This window comes from Cupressus sempervirens, chromosome 10, assembly GCF_028749045.1.
Source record: "Cupressus sempervirens isolate cs-2001-9-10 chromosome 10, ASM2874904v1, whole genome shotgun sequence".
NCBI lineage: Eukaryota > Viridiplantae > Streptophyta > Pinopsida > Cupressales > Cupressaceae > Cupressus > Cupressus sempervirens.
In genome coordinates, this window is record NC_143127.1 from 116,420,464 (window position 1) to 116,440,425 (window position 19,962).

The window sequence follows — 19,962 nt, forward strand, 5'->3', positions numbered from 1 at the left end:
TCATATAATTATTGAATCATCTATTGTCACAATATGTTGAAGTTGACTAATGCACGAGCATCTTGCATTAGAAATTAAAGTGGAAAATAATTTTTTTTGGTTTTTTTTCAAAAAAATAATAAATTAAAAAAATTGTGGGGGAGAGAGAAAGTGATGGAAATTAGAAGAATAATAGTAAATAAATAAATAAAATTAGAGCAAAGAGGGAAAAGGTATTTAATAGGTGGTATTAATAAATGTAAATTATGGCTAGAGGGTTTATTTAATTTAACTTGCTAGTGGTCAACTTGTGGATTCGGTTGTTATAAGTACAAGGCCATGCCTTTTCATTATTCATTCATTTAGAGGAGGAGGAGAAGTGAGTGTGGAGAGTAGTTGAAGAGTGACTTTTTCTTGAGTTTGTGGGTAGAGCACCGAATGTGAGTTAGTTTGCAATAGGATTGTGATTAATCATCTAGCTTAGAGAAGAGCATGGAAGATGGAGTAGCTGAGTGAGAGAATATTTCCGTAGTATGTGTGGGTAGAGTGCCAAATGTGAGGTAGTTTGCACTTGGATCTTGGATAAATCTTGAGAAGAGCTAGCAGTTGTGGCTTGGCAAATAAGGAGATTTCTTGGTGGGCCTTGGAGCACAAGTTGAAATATTTCCTTGGAGCTTTCTACTAGAGTGTGCATTTGGACTAACTAGTATTTGGGTTAGATCTTGAGGGATCTTGCAGAATTACTATTGTAATTCCTTATGTATTTGGCCATAACCCAGAAGGCCTTATAACTATGCATTTTGGATGTAAATCTTATGAATATATTATGAGAATTTATATTTTTTTGGATCTAGATGTTTGTGTTATTATTTATTCTTTTGCTATGTGGTTATTTGCTAGGGGCTAGGACATCTCCTTTAGATATTCTCCTACCTTGAACTATGAGAAGTGGTATCAGAGTGAAGGTTTTTCCTAAGCACATAGAAAAATTACTTAAGCTGAGGTAGTTTGCACCAAGAACCTAGGAGGACATGCAAATAGATCTATGGTTGCAAAGATGGAAGGTTGATCTTGTTGAGGAAGATTGATCTGTTGGTGATTTGTTGTAGAGGGTTTGCAAAGATCTTGGAAGATGGCTCCAAGAGGATTGAACCCTAGGATGATTGCAAATGTCTATGATATAGTGGAGAGGAGGATTAATGAGACAATCACTTAGGTGGATGTTGTTAGGGATGCTACTTTTTCTAAAAGAGTTAAGAAACAAAAGAATAAAATCATATGCTATTGGAGTTGGAGTCTATGGACCCAAAAGAGAGTTGTCTAGTTAGTTACAAGACTTGTTTGAGAGAGAGGATGGCATTGCAAGGTTGAGGTGGAAGAGGTTGGTTTTGTTGATTAGTTTGTGGAGTCTGATACAGAACCTACAGAGCAACTAGAGGCTATTACAAATGATATTCCTAACCTTGTTGATGCTAGTGGAGATTAGTTTTCATGATCAGTTGGTTGCATCTAAGATGGGGACTATAGAGCACTCAGTCATGGATGATCCAATTTTTGTTGGTGGTGACTTGTATGTTGTTGAGCATCTTGTTGTGAGCAATGAGGCCACTATTGTTGTGAGTTTAGAATGTGTTGATGGAGATCTACACATTGCTGCTAATATGGAGTTTGTTGTTGTTGGTGTAGATTCACTAGTTTTTGATGTAGATGAGTGCTTTTTGATAAAGCAAATATGTTTAGTTTGTTTTTGGGAATAAGCATGTTGATTGGATGGTTGAGATTTTTTTGTTTGATAGAGTGATGAAGATGTGGATGATTTGCATGTTGGTTTTCTTGCCTCCGATGGAGTGGAAACCTTTGGTGAAGATGAAGATGGATGGATATCTTTCTTTTGGCATCAAAGTGTGGGACAAACTTTTCTATTTACCTAGGGAGTCTGATGTCGGATCATCTTGCATCAAAAATTAAAGTGGGAAATAATTTTGTTTTTCTTTGTTTTTCAAAAAAAAAAAAAAAAAAATATTTTTTTAAAAAAATTGTGGAGGAGACGGAAAGTGATGAAAATTAGAAGAAAAATAATAATTAAATAAATAAAATTTAAGAAAAGAAGGAAAATTCATTTAATAGGTGGTATTATTAAATGTAACTTGTGGCTAGAGGGTTTATTTAATTTATCTTTCTAGTGGCTTACTTGTGGCTTAGTTTGGTATAAGCAGAGGGCTTTGTCTTGTCATTATTCATTTAGAGGAGGAGGAATGAGTGTGGAGAGTAGCTGAAGAGCAAGTTTTTCCTGAGTTTGTGGACAAAGCACTAAATGTGAGGTAGTTTATAGTGGGGTTGTGATTAATCATCCAACTTGGAGAAGGGCATGGAAGGTGGAGTAGCTAACTGAGAGAATATTTCCATAGTGTGTGGATAGAGCACTGAATGTGAGGAAGTTACCACTTAGATCTTTGATAAAGTTTTAGAAGCGTTAGTAGCCACGGCTTGGAAAATAAGGAGATTGCTTGGTGGGCTTGCAAGCACAAGTTGAGATCTTCCTTGGAGAAGGGCATGGAAGATGGAAGGGCTTAGAATTTTTTTAGAAGGTTTAATGTGATAGTCATATTTTATTGCATGATCAATGATGGAGAAAAATAAATAAGGGTCTAAAAAAAGAAATTAATGACTAATAAGGATAGATATAGATTTTTACATATCATTGTATTTTTTGTGTCTAAATTTATTGTATGGAGCAATTCAACCAAAAACCTAATATCATTGATTTTGATTAAGAAGAAAAAGATGGAAGGATCCAAAAGAATTGAGAAATCTATTTAAGGAGGAGAACAAGATGATTTAGGTTGTTGATCTGTTATCTTGGTTCAAAGTGGGTAATGATTTTACTATTAAGCTTTAAGAAAGTTGATGAAGCTGAAAGAGAGATATGATTAATATCATCAATTTTGATTAAGTAGAAAAAGATGGAAGGATCTAGAAGAATTGAGAAATCTATTTAAGGAGGAGAACAAGATGATTTAGGCTGTTGGTCTGTTATCTTGGTTCAAAATGGGTAATTATTTTATTATTAAGCTATAAGAGAGTTGATGAAGCTGAAAGAGAGATATGATTAAATGTTGTTGTAGAATGCAAAGTTGTTGAATGAGTTGATCAAATTGAGCAAAGAATTGAAGAACTGAAGAGAAAAAAGTTTAAGGAAGACAAAATCAACCAAGTGAGTAAAAGATAGAGAAAGAGAAAAAACTCATATGTAATCAAGGAAAGGTAGTTTCAATGTTGAACACATTACTTTACACTATTATTATTTAACTATTGTAGTAGAAACTATCAAAAGCACCAAATGGATCTAAAAAGTCTATGAAATCCTATATGGTAACGTTGATTACTGGTGTTTATAAGTCCTTTAAATGAGGTGACTATTATTGGTCCTATACAAGGAGTGATAAGGTATAGATGATCTATTGGTAAAATCCTTTAACAATCCGAGTTTAAGAAAGTGTATGTAACCTTTAATAAGGTGGTATCTTAATAGAGTTCACTTTAGAAGATTAAAATTTTTGGGTTACCAAGCTTAGGTAACTTTTCCCTTAATAAGGTTTCAATGCTAAATATTAGAGTCAAAATTGTGAGGATGTTATATGTGTTACAACTTGCCTTACATGTCTTTGTAGTGTATTGTTACTCTGTAACAACTAAGTTATCACTAGACATTTATTGACAGTCAATAATGGAAGGAATTGTTTGATAACAATTTGAGAAGAAGTTGATGTATGAGTATACCATCTTAAAAAGGTCTCAATATCCTTTTAAGATCTTTTAGCTCCCTCTTGGAAATTCCCTCTTGAGGTCATCGATATGTGTGTGCTCAATCTCTACTTCACTTGTTATCTTCCATCCTTGAACCCTTATCTTTGTGGCACATACCTCTGCTTTGTGTGGTACCAGAGACTAGACCTCGAGGACTAGTTCAAATTAGGTTGACCTCAAAGGTTTAATTAGAACTATTTGTAGTGCCTACCCTTAGTTTTCTTTTCTATTTTATTGCCAAACTCTTATAGGCCAGCTTTATGTTTATGCATGATAATTAGTGACATTATTTTCTAGATTGTTGGATATTATTTTATACTTAGTTGATTAAATGATGAGTTACTTTGGTACTAGTCATTTCATGTATGCATGATTTTTCTTTGATGATGTTAATAGTATATAGTAATTCTAGTTATTTTATGATTATAGCTAGATGGATTATTTATATGTGTTTTCTATGGATACATACCCCATACTTGCATGTCTATGGTATACCTATATGTTTTATTTTATGTATGATGTTTTTGATATTGTTGAGGGAGGGATTCATAGTTACCTGCTAAACATGATCTACATGATGCGCCATTTCCATTGCCTATTTAGTTTGGAATATATGTGTGCACATGCATGGATTGGAGATTATAGGTATCGGGTATCGACTTCCTTGAATTTCTAGGATGAGCATACTCTATCACAATATCCCAATGGTAAGAGGGAGGTCAGAGAACTCTCAAGTCCAAATCCTGACCTTAAGATAACTATCCTAGAAAGTAGGACAAGTACCTAAGTTGTCTACCCTTTTGAGTTTGTTAAGTGGCATAAATTCATGATTATAACCCTTGAGTTTGATCTAGTTTTCTATACTTTTTTATGGGTTTCCATTTCAGTCTTATGGGTCTATGATGATGTTTTGTTATAATTAAATTGATTTAAAAGAATCATTAATGATTTAATTTAATGAAAATTTTATGAAGGAATTCAATATTTAATTATATTTAATTAGTAAAAAAATTAATTAAATTTAAAGATTTAGTTAAAGTCTAATTTTGGGCATAATATATTTATTTAATTTAATAATAATATATTTTAGAGTTCATTTTTAAATAAATGCTAAATATTATTATTACTTAATAAGTATTTTTATCAAAAAGGCTTCAAGAATTAATTAAAGAGAGAGAAAATTATTTAATAAAGATATTTTAATTAAATGGCACAAAGGTTGTGCATGAATATTGAAATATAATAAAATAATAAAAGATAAATATGAATGACCCTTCTTGTGTGATTGTACCATCAAAGCCCTAAATTTATGGGAGAAATCTTTATTAAAGATCTCAAGCTCATTTTGCAAGAAGCTGCTTTTGGAGGAGCAAGTTTGGAGAAGAAGGGTTTCAGAAAAAGGGAATTGTTTGCATGATCTATGTGTTTATGATCTTATGATTAGATCCAGGTAGGATCTTGTGGCTTTATTTGTACAGTGGTTTTTTGTTCTTTGAATTCCTATCTTCTTTATGTCTGGATAAATCTATAATTTTAAGTTTTAAGTTTGCATTGAAAACCTTGTGGTAAATTTTATTTGTTCTTCATTTTGAGATTATCTATATATGAGGATTGAGTATTAGAAACCCTTATTTGATTAAATTGGATGATTCGTGATGGTTGCTAAAATTAGGATTTGCGTTTTGAAAATAAAAACAATTTTGTTTTATAGATTTTGACTATTTGGTCTAGATTTCTCTACTATATATATATATATATATAATGCAATTACACAATAGTTTGTAATTACTATGTAATTACATTATTAAATGTAAAAAAATGATTTAGGGGGGGACTTTTGTTTGTTTTATTTGAAATAAAAATTTAAAAAAAAAAATTTACATTGTGGTGGGTGGGGCTCATAACCCCTCTCCCACTTTTCCTCCCAACCTGCTCCTCTCCTACCCTCCAACAGCATACTTGTGACTGTCACAGAGGTCTTGCTATGATGGTAGCATGTACTACCAATGCAAGACCTACTATAGTCACAATAGAACCTATTGTGGCAGCCACACCTTGGTAGGTATGTCATGCCTGACCATTACTTCAATTTTTTTTGCATATTACGACTTTGTTGTTATAAGTTCCTTTCAGATGTTATGTTTTTATTTTTGTAGAACTTGGTTTTATTAATGTCCTTAGGACATGTGATTATTGCTTGACAAACTTTTTTGTTTTAGAAATACTCTATTTTGAGCTTTGGTAGAGGCACTTATGAATCTGACAAACTTTCTGATGTATTTAGAATTAATGTCTGATGTTTCTAGTTTAAACGATATTGCTGTGTATAGACTTCAGGTAAAATATGACTGGTAAAACTATTGAAAAGTTTTTAAATTAAGCTCAGGTTTTATGGTTGTAGCTTTCATATTTTATTGCATGTCAACATATTTTTTATAATTATCATGATTTATATTTAGTGTAATAGTATTAATGTTAATATGTTGTATATTGGACATTTGCAGAGCTTTGGTATGATTTAATTGCGATTAATGCATTGTCTTGTGTTCAATTTAATTTAGTAATGTTGCTTAAGGTTATGAGTTCATGTACTTGGTATTTTCCTAACCCTACATTTGCATGTCATATATATTTTTATCATCCTAAAACCCTAATGGGTTTCACATACAATATGCTTAAGGGATTTTGCATTGTTTTAAAACTAGGCCAAAATATGTCGGTGGCTATGAGGTAGCTATATACACAGGTTTGTGCAAAGTTTAAGTTCATTGAATGCAATTTTAATGAGGCCTTAATAGCACTGAATGCTTTGGTCACCCATACCATTACAAGTTTGGCTTCTATGGAAGCAATGCTGATAATTTGGCCTTATTGCTCTGTGTAAGCATAACACTTGTGTTATGTTGCTGAAGAGTCGGCAACATGAAGGGTTTTGGATGGAAGGAGATACTTTCTTATGAAGCTAAGCATGGTTAACCTGCTCATAGCAAGATTTTCTAATGCTTTTCTTTTAAGTTTCTTCTGCTATACTTCATTATCACAGTTGCATGCTAGTTGGTCAGTGTTCACAATTGGGAAATGTGGTTTTGACTTGGAATTTGGGGCTTTGGCAATGAGCTTTATTGTAGAGCATTTTGTTGAGCATTTTCCATCTACTGTATCTCATGTAGGGGGATTTCTTTATCCCTATCCTCTTTTTTGTTATCTATGTTACACTTTGAAATTGTAAACTATGAATGTTAAAAGTTGTTTTGTTGAAGATGTCACATATTGACACCCAAGTGTGGGTGTATGCAGGGTTCGGCAATGAAATTGTTGAGTTTTGTATATCCCCAAACTTGGGTGTGGGTATGGTGTAATCACCTTGGTATCATAGCTTATAGTAGAGTTTTGCTATATGTTATGGAAATGAGTAACATTATGATTTTTTCACCTTCCATAGAGCCAAGTACTGTGTGCTTTAAGTTTCGGTGTATATTATTATTTGATATTTTTAAAAATAGTTTGCATGTGATATATATATATATATATATAGCACAATCTTAATACAATGTTGTGTTTATAAGTCTAGGTTTGGGCATTTTAACATATGGTTTGCATGTATTATGTGGGCACTGTTATTTACCCTAATAAGGCATACGAACTAGAGTACAACATATTATCAAACAGTTGATTAACACTCAGACTCGATCATTATAGGGTTGTAGAAATTTGAAATAGAGTTAGAGTATTAAAATAGTTACTATATAGTAAACAATAGTTATTGATTTACTGTTGTTAAATGAGACATAGTTAACTTGTTGTACAATTTATTTCAAGCCATGAGTAGATGTATTGTGTCGAACATAGCAAGTAATGGAGGTTTCAAAATATGTTTATCATAGAGCAGCCAATTTCATTATACATGGAAGGCATTCAATGTGTTTAACAAAGGGTCTATCTTATGAAAAGTAATACACACATAGGTGTGTTGTAAAGACCATTCTACAGTTTGAAGTTTATTACAATGGTTTTAAGAAAACCTTAGATGGTAGTTTGATTTGTTGAAACCTATGATACAGCTAATATATACTACAATATAAAGTGAGAACATTGATACTATAGTAGATAGTTGTATTGATAAGCATCAACGTTTTGTCAAACAATTATCTTGAAATGTAAACATAGTGAAATTTACTTTAAGACAACATAATTTTTATTATGTTAATTATCTTTTTGTAAAGTAAACATCTATGAGAATGGCATTATGATTTGATTTCATATTTATAATTTTTTTATCTTGTTGTAGTTCGAACTGGGTTTTTGAATATTGTAAAATAATTTTTGTATATTTAAAAGGTTTAGCTTATGAGCTATCCTTAAAAAGAACTTGCTATTGGATATTCAAATGTGTAGTTGAATAATTAGTATCACGGTTATTGATCTGCTGTTAAAATTGACTGAATTTGGACATTTTGAAATCTATCAGTTAATATGAAGTAATTCATTAGCATTTATATGATGTTTTTAAAATAAAATGCTTCAAAACATAATTCTTTTATTCTAAAGATGCAATCTATTATTTATTTGAATTCAAAATTGCTTGTAGTTTATGATTGAATTGGAAAGTTGTTTTCAAATAAAAGGGTAGATTTATGATATATTTTGATGAAATTTCATTTTTTAAACAAGAATATCATATGTACTTTAATTTTATTAATTTTAAACATCGTTAAACTATTTTGTTAGTTTAATTATATTTATGTGATCTTAATATTATAGTTATGTTCCTATTGCTATAGTGACCTAAGTTTACTTTCAAAATTGGTAGAAGAATATAAGTTACAAATAGATGAAGAATGTAGTATCATGTTGTATACTAATTTGATATCCATTGCATGTACATTCTTAGTATATCTGTTTGATGTATATTTTAAGAATAGCTACGATGAACTTATATCGGGGTGACGTGAATTTGGTTTATCCTATTCAGTTAATTAATTCACTAATAAATTTAAAATGAATTGGGTGGGTCAACTACATAAGTGAACATAATTGGCCTTACCTATGACTTAAACCTAATTGATTAAGTACCGAGTACAAGGCAAACCTCTATTCTGTCATTGATGAGTATAATAGAGAATTTTGTTATGTGTCGACTATTAGCATATCATACATGGGTGCAGAATCTTAGTGCCATAATGATGAAACCTCAGTATATATATGATTCATTTACTAGTTATTCTTAGTGTGAGTTTAATTTTTGCATTGTTAAGTAGATGTTTACTTCTTGCATATTAAATTTGGAATTGCACTATGTTAAGTGGATCAAATATCTACATTATGGTTATGTATATGTTTATTCTAACATGTATGCAGGTGGATTACGCTTTTCAACTCAATGTGTACTGAGCCCTCTTGGTGTTGTGTTGAATTTCTGTGTGTTTTTAGGTGCTTCAAGTTGATTAAAGAGTAGCTAAGGATGACTGTTGAAGTTACATCTAAGAACAAAATTTGTTACTTGTAGGGTCCATATGTTGGACATAGGTGTTTAAGAATGATAGTGTGCTTCATTATTGTATTACACTCAATATCTATTAGCATTATAATGGAAATTTATTTTGATGATATCTTCTTTTATTTTGAGGTTTATGAATTGAGAGTGGCTCAATCATTGTTCTTGTACTTGTATTATGTTGAATAATATAAATAAATAAAAATTTATGTACATTGTACTTGTTCTTTGTTTGAAATTTATTACTTATGTTTAGTGCAGCATTACATTTGGTATCAGAGCATTGTTAAAATAACCAGGACTCCTGGGTTATAGGATTTAACCCGTCATCAATGCATTATTAACAGTTAATTGTTTTTAGGTTGCTATCATGCCTCCTGTCACTAGAGGAGCTCAAGGATGTGACATTCCTAAGGATAACTTTGCTGGTAGATGCAGAGGTAGGGGCAGGGGCTGTGGTAGAGGTCCTAGGAACCAAAATATTGTTGGGATGGTTAGTTTGATCAGAAAGATAGGGTTGGAAACAACCAGGATAACCAGGTAGATCAAGCTATGGTACTTTAGCGAATACTGGAACATCTCGATAATATTGAGACTGACAACTAGATTCCTGGTGGGGAAGCGAATGTTAGGATACCTCTTGTGCAGGATATTAACCTTCCTATAGAGGATGATCCAGTGGCAAGAGCTCAACTCAAGGATCTTTCAAAGATGAAAGAGCCATTATTTTATGGTATAGAATAGGGTACAGTAGTAGAAGCTTGGCTGCCAAATATTGAGTGGTTCTTTATCTTACACTATTATTTGAGTAATGTGAAAGTAAGATGGATAGTTATGCATTTGAGGGGATTTAGTTCGTTATGGTGGGAATATGAGTTGGAGAAGCTTGGCATTGATATCTCTCTAGTTACTTGGGAGCTCTTTGTAGAGCATTTCAAGGAGAGGTTCATGTCTGAATATTGGTGTCAGGCCCGTGCAAAGGAGTTCTTTCAGATTATACAGTCTAGCTCTATAGTGGAGGCTTATTAATGTAGGTTCTACGAGCTTAAAAAAATTTCTAGGTGGGTAAAAAAAGATAAGGCCATGATACAACACTTCATCAGAGGGCTTATGCCCAAGATTAGGGAGGAAGTGAGAACTTTTAGACTTGTGACTATGCAAGAAGCTTCAGAGTGAGAAAAGCTGATTGAGATGAATTCTGGCTATCATGGGACTTCATACAAAATGAGCATGAATCCACCTACTCCGAATGCCAGTAAGAGTCAAAAGCCTCCACAGAGTAGTTCAAAATTGGGATTTTCAGGTGAGAAATTCAAGAAGAGGAAGTTTGATAAGAACTCCAAGGTTTTAGAGTGGCCTAGCCCGTCTCAACCACCTCAGAGTGTGTAGAGTAATAATCCATCTCCTAGTCCTTTTGGTTAGAACATGGGATTTAGGAAATCTATTGAGTGTTATCATTGTGGACAGTTAGGTCATTACTAGTCTTAGTGCCCTAACTAGGACAAGCTGAAGGTTGGACCTAAGCCAGCTAGGACTGAAGTGATAGTTGGTGATTATGCCAACAACCACCATGTTTTTGCTACCCTGGACCAGAAGCAGGCTGAACACCAGAACAGATTTATTGAAGCTCAAGGTAATACTCAAGGTATGAAAGTATCTATCTTATTTGACTCTGGAGCTACAGACTCATTTATTTCTTCTGCTTTAGTTGCATATAGTGGAATTCCTATGGTTAGGGCAAGGAATAGATGACAAGTGGAGTTAGTGTTAGGTTCTAGGGTGAACACTGATTTTGTTGCTCTTGACTGTAAGATTCAAATGAAATCTTTTACTACTTCAGTGAACCTTAGGGTTATACCTTTAGGATCGTATGACATAGTTTTGGGGATGGATTGGTTAGAACAGCATCAAGCTATTATGGATTGCAAGGATAAGACAATTGATTGTTTAGATGATTTTGGATCAGCTAGGGTTATTCCTGGAATCAAGAGACCCATCTCTTTGTGGGCAATTTCTGCCAAACAATTGGCAAGGTGTGCTCGAAAAGGTTACAGTTTATTTGCCATATTGATAAATGACGTAGAAGATTCTATAGTTAAAGTTTCTTCTCTCAATCATTCAGTCTTATAGAGTTTCTCGGATGTTTTTGTTGAGGAGATTCATTGAATACCTCCAAGAAGAGAAATTTATTTTTGAATTGATTTAGTCTCAGGCACGAAACCAATTTCCAAGACTCCATACAGAATGATAGCTCAAGAGCTGGTTGAACTTAAATTTTAGTTGGAGGAGCTTTTGGAGAAAGGTTTGATTCATCCTAGTGTATCACCTTGGGGTGCTCCAGTAATCTTTGTCAAGAAGAAAGATGGCTCCTTAAGACTTTGCATACATTATAGATAGTTAAACAAGGTCACTGTTAAGAATAGGTATCCTTTGCCTAGAATTGATGACTTGTTTGACCAAGTCAAGGGTGCCCAAGTCTTTTTGAAGATTGATCTAAACTTTGAGTATCATCAACTTAGAATCCAGGAAGTTGATATTCATAAGATAGCTTTTTGCACTAGGTATGGGCACTACGAATTCACAGTAGTACCCTTTGGGTTAACAAATGAACCTTCTATCTTCATGAGCCTAATGAATGGTGTGTTTAGAACTTACCTAGACAAGTTCATAGTGTTTTTTCTAGATGATATTTTGGTGTATTCTAACACTACTAAAGAGCATGAGCAGCATTTAGAGTAGGTTTTAAAATGCCTTCGTAGGAAAAGACTGTATGCCAATCCTGAGAAGTGCGAATTCTTCAAATTGGAGATTTGTTACTTAGGACATATCATTGTAGGGGATGGAATTTTTGTAGATCCATCCAAAATTCAGGCTATTTTAGATTGGCTAGCACCTACGAATGTGTCCGAGGTTCGAAGTTTCATGGGCTTAGCAAGCTATTACTGCAGATTTGTGTCAAACTTATCCAAAATAGCACATACTATCATGTCTCTTCAAAGAAAAGGGAAGAGATTTGTGTGGACAGAGGAGTGCGAGGTAGCATTTCAAAAACTTAAGTAATGTTTGACCAGTGCACTAGTTCTTGCAGTCCCTGATTCAGCTAAGGAGTTTGTGGTTTGCACTGATGCATCTTTGGATGGCATAGGGGTAGTGTTGATGCAAGAAGGATGTGTTATAGCTTATGAGTCCAAAAAGCTAAAGAGTCATGAGGTGAATTACCCCACTCATGATCTCAAACTTGGTATGATTATGCATGCTTTGACCAAGTGGTGGCATTTTCTTCTGGGTCAAAGATTTGAGTTACATACTAATCATCGAAGCCTTCAGTATCTTTTCACACAACCAGACCTCAACGCTAGGAAACAAAGATGGATGGAGTTCCTATGTGAATATGACTTTGAGATAAGATATGTGCAAGGGAAGGAGAACGTGGTTGCTGATGCACTTAGCAAAAGGAAACATGAATTATATTCTTTGATCCTAACAATAGATCTTAAGGATAAGATTTTATAGAACCTTTTCGTAGATCATTGGTTTCAGGATGTTAAGGCTATTATTGATAGTGGAAGCATCTTGGAAGGGAATTTTGAGGGGTATTTAGTGAATTCTGAAGGTTTACTACTGTTTAGAGGGAGTGTGTACGCTCCTGAGTTGGGTGATTTGAGAAATTTGGTTATGTTTGATGCCCACAAGGCATCGTATTTGGCTCATCCAGGTGTCAAGAAAATGCATGCTGACCTTAAGCAGCATTACTATTAGCCTAGAATGAAGAGGGACATAGCAGATTTTGTGGCTCGATGCTTGGAATATCAGTGGGTTAAGGCTGAACATTGGTACCCTGCGAGATTATTGTAGCCACATAGTATTCTAGAATAGAAATGGGACACCATTTCTATAGATTTTATTATTGGATTTCCTATTACAACTCATAGGCATGACACTATTATGGCAGTAGTGGACCAATTTACAAAGGTTGCCCACTTTATCCCAGTTAGATCATCTTATAATGCAGCAACGGTTGACAAGATATATATAGAGTAGGTAGTTAAGTTACACGGAATTCCTAAAAAGATTATTTTTGATAGGGATCCAGTGTTTACTTCTTCTCTTTGGAGATCCATGCAATGAGAGTTAGGTACTCAGTTAAATTTTAGTTTAGCTTATCACCTAGAGACAGATGGATAGACTGAACGTGTCAACTAGATTCTGGAAGACATGCTTAGGATGTACGTAATGGATAGACAAAATAAATGGGAGGAGTATCTACACTTGGTAGAATTTTCTTATAATAATGGATATCAAAATTCCATAGGTATGGTACCCTTTCAAGCATTGTATGTTAGACCTTGTAGGACACCTCTCAGTTGGGATAATTTGGAGGACAAGACTCTTTTAAAAACTGATATGTTGCAAGATTTGGAGAACCAGGTTAAGAGGATCAGAGAGCACCTTATTACTACTTAGGATAGATAGAAGAAATACACTGATAAGCATAGAATTGATCATCAATTCTTAGTGCATGATAAAGTGTTTCTCCAGGTAAGACTATGTAAGAGTCCAATTCGTATGGAAAGGGATCCAAGTTAGCATCATGATTTGTAGGTCTGTTTGAAATTTTGGAACATATTGGACTCGTTGACTACAAACTTGCCCTGCCATCAAGTCTTTCACACATACATAATGTATTTCATGTTTTAGTTTTGCATAAGTATATACCTGATATTGGTGACATGCTTGATTGGAAAAATTTGCAGATTATGGATGGTCAAATCTCGCTAGAACCTATGCAGATCACACAAAGCAGAAATACGAGTTTAAGAGGTAAACAAATAAGGTAGGTAAGGGTTCTATGGGACACCAATGATGAAACATCTGCTACCTTGGAAGAAACTAAAATGATGAGAGCAACTCATCCGTTATTGTTTGCTGACTTCCAGGAGAAAGTCGAAGCCTAGTGGGAGAGGGTCTCATGCCTGACCATTACTTCAATTTTTCTACATATTAGGACTTCATTGTTATAAGTTCCTTTCAGATGTTATGTTTTTATTTTTGTAGAACTTGGTTTTATTAATGTCCTTGGGACATGTGATTATTGTTGGACAAACTTTTCTGTTTCAGAAATACTCTATTTTGAGCTTTGGTAGAGGCACTTATGAATTTGAAAAACTTTTTGATGTATATAGAATTAATGTCTGATGTTTCTAGTTTAAACGATATTGTTGTGTATAGACTTCAGGTAAAATATGACTGGTAAAACTATTGAAAAGTTTTTAAATTAAGCTCAGGTTTTATGGTTGTAGCTTTCATATTTTATTGCATGTTAGCATATTGTTTATGATTATCATGATTTATATTCAATGTAACAGTATTAATGTTAATACGCTATATATTGGAAATTTGCAGAGCTTTGGTATGATTTAATTGCGATTAATCCATTGGCCTGTGTTGAATTTAATTTAGCAATGTTGCTTAAGGTTATGAGTTCATGTACTTGGTATTTTCCCAACCCTACGTTGGCATGTCATATATATATATGCGTGTTGTTTATTTAAAAAGGGTCTTTATATACCCTAAGTTTATTTTCTTAAATCAATTGCTATTAAAATGGGGTTTAAAAACCTACAGTTGTTATAATATATGTGATTGTTATGTTAAGAATATATTATATTTGCAAAAGGTTTTATCATCGTAAAACCCTAATGGGTTTCGCATACAATATTATTAAGGGATTTTGCATTGTTTTAAAACTAGGCCAAAATATGCCGGTGGCTATGAGGTAGCTATATACATGGCTCTGTGTAGAGTTTAAGTTTATTGAATGCAATTTTAATGGGGCCTTAATAGCACTGAAGGCCTTGGTTGCCCATACCATTGCAAGTTTGGCTACTATGGAAGCAATGCCGATAATTTGGCCTTATTGGTCTATGTAAGCATAATACTTGTGTTCTGTTGCTGAATAGTTGGCAACATGAAGGTTTTGGTTGGAAGGAGATACTTTCTTATGAAGATGAGTGTGGTTAAGCTACTCAAAGAAAGATTTTCTATTGCTTTTCTTTTAAGTTTCTTCTGCTATACTTCATTAACAGAGTTGCATGCTAGTTGGTTGGTGTTCACAATTGAGAAATGTAGTTTTGACTTGGCATTTAGGGCTTTCGCAATGAGCTTTATTGCAGAGCATTGTGTTGAGCATTTTCCATCTACTGTATCTCACATAGGGGGTTTTTTTTATCCCTATCCTCTTTCTGTTATGTATGTTACACTTTGAAATTGTAAACTATGAATGTTAAAAGTTGTTTTGTTGAAGATGTCACATATCGACACCCAAGTGTGGGTGTATGCAAGGTTCGTCAATGAAATTGTTGAGTTTTGCATATCCCCAAACTTGGATGTAGGTATGGTGTAATCACCTTCGTATTGTACCTTGCAATAGAGTTTTGCTATATGTTATGGAAATGAGTAACATTATGATGTTTTCGACTTCCATAGAGCCAAGTTCTATGTGCTTTAAGTTTCGGTGTATATTATTATTTGATATTTTCTTAAACAGTTTCAATGTGAGATATATATATGTATTTATATATACCACAATCTTAATACCATGTTGTGTTTATAAGTCTGAGTTTGGGCATTTTAACATATGGTTTTCATGTATTATGTGGGAACTATTATTTACCTTAATAAGGCATACAAACTAGAGTACAACATTTTATCAAACAGTTGATTAACACTCAGACTCGATCATTATAGGGTTGTAGAAAATCAAAACAGAGTTAGAGTATTAAAATAGTTACTATATAGTAAACAAGAGCTATTGATTTGCTGTTGTTAAATGAGAAATAGTTAACTTGTCGTACAGTTTATTTGAAACCATGAGTAGATGTATTCTGTTGAACATAGCAAGCAATGGAGGTTTCAAAATATGTTTATCATAGAGCAGCCAATTTCATTATACACGAAGAGCATTCAATGTGTTTAACAAAAAATCTATCTTATGAAAAGTAATACACACACAAGTGTGTTGTAAAGACTGTTCTATAGTTTGAAGTTTATTATAGCAGTTTTAAGAAAATCTTAGATGGTAGTTTGATTTGTTGAAACCTATGATACAACTAATATATACTACAATACAAAGTGAGAACATTGATATTGTAGTAGATAGTTGTATTGATAAGCATCGACATTTTGTCAAACAATTATCTTGAAATGTAAACATAGTGAAATTTACTTTATGACAGCATAATTTTTACTATGTTAATTATCTTTTTGTAAAGTAACCATCTATGAGAATGGCATTATGATTTGATTTCATATTTGTAAATTTTTTATCCTGTTGTAGTTCAAACTGGGTTTTTGAATATTGTAAAATAATTTGTGTAAATTTAAAAGGTGTAGCTTATGAGCTATTCTTAAAAAGAACTTGCTATTGGATATTCAAATGTGTAGTTGAATAATTAGTATTAGGGTTATTGATATGCTATTAAAATTGACTGAATTTGGACATTTTGAAATCTGTCAGTTAGTATGAAGTAATTCAGTAGCATTTATATGATGTTTTAAAAATAAAATGCTTCGAAATAGAATTCTTTTATTTCAAAGATGCAATCTGTTATTTAGTTGAATTTAGAATTGTTTGCAATTTATGATTGAATTGGAAAGTTGTTTTCAAATAAAAAGGTAGATTTATGATATATGTTGATGAAATTTCATTTTTAAAACAAAAATATCATATGTACTTTGATTTTATTACCTTTGTAATTTTGAAGGATAAACTTAGTTTATTATGACAGCAAGGTTCAATTGTATAGTATTAAGACTGGTAAACATCATTAAACAGTTTTGTTAGTTTAATTATATTTATGTGATCTTAATATTATAGTTTTGTTCCTATTTCTATAGTGACCTAAGTTTACTTTCAAAATTGGAAAAAGAAGATAATTTACAAATAGATGAAGAATGTAGTATCATGTTGTATACTAATTTGATATCCATTGCATGTACATTCTTAGTATATTTGTTTGATGTGTATTTTAAGAATAGCGGTGATGAACATATATCAGGGTGGCTGAATTTTGTTTATCCTATTTAGTTAATTAATTTAGTGATAACTTTAAAATGAATTGGGTGGGTTAGTTACATAAGTAAAGATAATTGGCCTTACCTATGACTTAAACCTAATTGGTTAAGTACAGAGTACAAGGAAAACCTCTATTCTGTCATTGACGAGTATAATAGAGAATTCCATTATGTGTTGACTGTGAGCATACTATACATGGGTGTAGAATCTTAGTGCCATAATGATGACACCTCAGTATATATATGATTCATTTACTAGTTATTCTTAGTGTGAGTTTAATTTTGCATTGTTAAGTAGATGTTTACTTCTTGCATATTAATTTTGGAATTGCACTATATTAAGTGGATTAGATATCTGCATTATGGTTATGTATATGTTTATTCTAACATGTATACAGGTGGATTACGCTTTTCAACTCAGTGTGTACTGAGCCCTCTTGGTGTTGTGTTGCATTTCTGTGTGTTTTTAGGTGCTTCAAGTTGATTAACAAGTAGCTAAGGATGACTGTTGAAGTTACATTTAGAAACATAATTTGTTACTTGTAGGGTCCATATGTTGGACATAGGTGTTTAAGAATGATATCATACTTCATTATTGTATTGAACTCAATATGTATTATCATTATAATGGAAATTTATTTTGATGATATCTTCTTTTATTTTGAGGTTTATGAATTGAGAGTGGCTCAGTCATTGTTCTTGTACTTGTATTATGTTGAATAAAAAAAATAAAAGAATTACGTACATTGTACTTGTTCTTTGTTTCAAATTTATTACTTATGTTTAGTGTAGCATTACAAGGTAGGCAAGATTCTTAATGTGTTGATATGTCTACCGAGTGATTGAATGGGTTAAGATTCTTTTTGTTAATGTTAATGTTTATTTTATGGTGATGAAATAATTAAAGGGACAATGAGATAGCTAGACATAAGTAATTCACATCCCCCTCCCCTCTGCTCCCTTAGGTATGTAATAGATTATAATTTATATAAATTATAACTCCTATTGTCACTTAGGTTTGCACCCTTGTCCAAAGCCTATGCATGAGGACAACCTAGTGAAACATGGAAACAACCTCGAAGTTGTGGGACTTGAACTATGAGGTTGAGTCTCCAGAGAAGGCCGGCTTCCTCTTACTATTAGGGTGCACCTAACTACTCTTGGAAAGGAAAAGGGAGAAGGGGAGCATGAAACAAATCTACCTAGCCTAATCTAAAGAGGCGATTCACCAAAATAGAGTGTTCAGACAAATCTCTGCCCATATATGCACTATTGAACCAAAATGAAACTAAGAATATATACAGTTAGACTTGCTTTAATAAAATAACCACATGTAGATAGAGATGATCAAGATGAATGTCACAAGGAAAGAGAGATTCACTTATATACCATTCACAAGTCAATAGAGATACAGTCATGCAGATTATAGACTTTCACAAAAAAATGGTGAAGGAAAAGAGTTTTTGCACTTTCATACCAATGGCTGAAGGAGATAAAATAGAGAATCATACAATTCAGAGGCATAGGGGCATTTACACTAGAATTGCAGAGCAACAATAGAGAAAAGCCAGAGAAAGGTCTGCCTTTGACAAAATCTACAAAAGTTGGCTTTATAGTTCAGGCATAACTGAGATCTCTTCTAGCTGAAGTGACTTTGCAGCTACCTACCATTAAGTCCTACAGAGGACAATCAAGGGGAAATCTGATTTGGATGCAGATCCAGACACAATGATTTGGGAAAGGGCCCTGAGAAGACCAAAATGGTGCAATAACTATGCTCTAACCCGGTAGATGGATCAAAAGATGAGTGGTGGAGTGTTCTTTTCATTGTGAATTCATTTCATGGTAGTTGGAATCGATCACGAAGATCAGATCGCACAAAAAAACCAATTACCTTCATTTTTTGGTTTGTGAATTAGCAGAGTCAGCAAGTCAAACTATTTCTGTAAGCAGGATGGACCACATGGACCAATAGCCTCTTTTTATTTTGCCACCTTGTGGAAGTCCTACATAGTTGACCATCTCTCTCATCACTAACCACGCCAACTCCTCCAACTCCAGCTGCGACGGTTATACTAACTGCTAGCCATTAACTGTCAACCTTGGCCGAGCCTGCAAGACACGTATCACCAAGGTGCTATGTCACTATGGATATCTTCCTCATAGCTCTCCATATCGAGATAGCACCTGCCATGGATCTTTCTTAATCTAATGATCATGGAGACTCGTCATATTTTTCACTTTGCTTTTCAACTTCTGGGCCCATGAAACATTGTTAGCACACCTAGTATCTACCTAGCATAACCTAGCATCATCCTTGAGGTTCATGAGACAACACGGGCCCACCTTGCATGTATCACTGAGGCGCTATGTCACTATGGTATGTAGTGTGCAACTTTCGATAATGCAATAATGCCAACCATCGATCTTCCTGAAATCTGACAATCGTGAAGACTCGTCATAATACTATGCTTGTTCTTACCCTAGGCCCATCATACCTAGTGCCATCTCAGAAAATGTACCACACTCGAATGACACCTGGTAATCCTTGGAACACATACCTTGGCGAGACTTGGCCTCGCTAATCCATGTGGCGAAAGGGTGCTATG